Source organism: Hevea brasiliensis, chromosome 2 (assembly GCF_030052815.1).
Source record: "Hevea brasiliensis isolate MT/VB/25A 57/8 chromosome 2, ASM3005281v1, whole genome shotgun sequence".
Taxonomy (NCBI): Eukaryota; Viridiplantae; Streptophyta; class Magnoliopsida; order Malpighiales; family Euphorbiaceae; genus Hevea; species Hevea brasiliensis.
Window position 1 is genome coordinate 6,479,004 of NC_079494.1, and position 2,368 is coordinate 6,481,371.

A 2,368-nucleotide genomic window follows, 5' to 3' on the forward strand; every position below is an offset into this window, starting at 1 on the left:
CGTTTTCGGTCCCGAGGCAGAGTAAAAATTCAAAATATTGTATCCTGAATCGAACCGGCCGAATCGAACCGGACCGGATCGGACCGGTCGAATCGGACCGGCTCCTTTTCTTCTTCCCTTTTCTTCCGCGCGTCCCGACCTCCTCCCCTTCTCTCTCTCTTTTCTCTCTCCTCCCTCCTCCTCTTGCCGCGTCGCCACCTCCCCTGCCTCCCCACCTCGCCGGCGCCCCACCTTGGCCCTCCCCCATGACCGGCCGCCGCCTGGAAAGCCGGAAAATGTCGCCCGAAGTTGAGCGACACGCGCGCGCGGCTGTTGGCCTTCTCGGCCGAAATCTGGCCGATCCGGCCACCAATCGGACCGGGTCTTGTGTCTAAAATCATCTACTTGTCGAGAGCTTTCCATAGACACCAAGAACACCGAAATCCATCGAGCGGTTTGTCCGATTTTTGCCCGGGAAGTTTTTAGCCCATTTCGACTTTTGAGCTAGATTTCTCGCAAACCGTAAACCCTACGAGAAAACCGAGAGTACCAGAGCGCTCCACTCGTCGAGAGCTTCGCGGGGATATAAATTTCAAAATTTTCCGACCCCGTTTTTCGGTGGGTCCCACTGAACTTCGCAGTGTTTTTCCGATAATTAAATGAGCTTAGAAAATTCTAAAAAAATTTATGTACTAACCCCCGTGTTGTGGGCTTCGTGTAGGTATCCTCAATTCGCGGAAATTCGACAGTTGATCGGGTCTGTGAATTTCCGGCCGCATGCAGTTCTGGAAAAGTCTCCGAATTGGACTGAGGTTTTGGCTACCCCCCCATTGTCAGACGTCCCGAGCGCGTCCCCGAAGTCGGAATCGGCAAAGGTAAACCCGAACCTTGTTTTTACGTAATTTTCTAGTGCTTAAATAGGATTAAAAATTCATAAAATATTCGTGGTAGCTTAGAAAATTATGATTCTTTTTGCAATCGCTTAGTGATATTGTTAAGGACTGCGGGGCAAAGTTTTAGAATTTTTAGAGCTGATTTGGGCAGTTTTTGCAAAAATGGTCAATTATAAGGACTAAATTGAAATTTTACATATTGTGATGGATGATTGATTTGATGGGCCCAGGAGGGGCTGTGTGATGGGATTGAGTTGTGGACATATGGATTGTGAATATAGAAGTGTGTTTTGAGTCCTTTTGCAGGTTGGGTAGGTCCTAGGTATAGGAGAGACTCTGCCGGATTTTCGGCACGACTTAGGACGTATTTGGTCTTTTCTTTGTTTGTATTGAGTCAAATTTATTAAATGATTGTAATAAAATTGTCAGTGAGCAGATGACCTTTCTTCTCCCTCCGCCTCGGTGACCACTGTCAAGTCTGTGAGTAAAATATTAATTTTAATTATAATTTCGATATTATTATATGTTCAAGCATGCCCATGCATCACTTATATGCATATATCTATGTAGATAAATTCTAGGCACGATTTATGTTGCATTCATAACTGTGAAAGTGCCATGGATGTTGTTGTGGTAATTTGGAGCAGTGTGCGTGCGTTGGCGTGCGTGTGATGTGGTGTGGACTATGGATAGGACGGGTAGACACGGCTTGAGATCTTCGCTGGGACCCGGTCCTTCGGGGTAGACACGGCTTGAGTTCTTCGCTGGGACCTCGATTTGGTTATTAAGTGGAAGTCCGAGCTGAGTTCTTCGCTGGCACCAGGTTGGATTTAAGAGAGCTGTATAGGGGATCAGCTCCTATATATTATGATTGATATTACAGAGTGCGTGAGTGCTCCAAATTACCTTTTTGCTGTTATGATGTGAAAATATTGTTGCTGTTGCATTTCACTCCACAGGTTGCATTAGTTCTAGATAGTTATAGAGATTATGGTTAAAATTGATATTTTACTCTCTGAGTCGAACGCTCACTCCTGTTCAATATTTTTCCAGGCCACAGGAGGATATTTTTGAGGTTAATCTGCTTTTCTCCCTCGCAGGTCATTTATTTATGTTTGTGTAATTCTATAAACTCCTAGAATTTTCGCATGTATTAGAAATGTTTATTTGATTTGGGTCTGTAAACTAAATTATTATTGTGGACCTGTAAAATTATTATATGCATGTTTGATGGACTGGATGAGGGAGCTGAGCTCCCATTTATCATTATGATGATATGAGTATGTGGAGGGTGAGCTGAGCTCCCCAATGGATTGTTTATTGTGTTTACAGGTCGGGTGAGTCAAAAACTCCCCGTTGGTATGTCCATTTTATGGCCGGACTCTGTTTGGTTGGTTTCTTGAAATTGGGCCCAAATGGGCCTTAGAGTTGGGTAAATGAATAGTTAAGGCTTACTACGGGCCTCGGGGGCTTTAGGTTGGCCCAGGTCCTAGTGC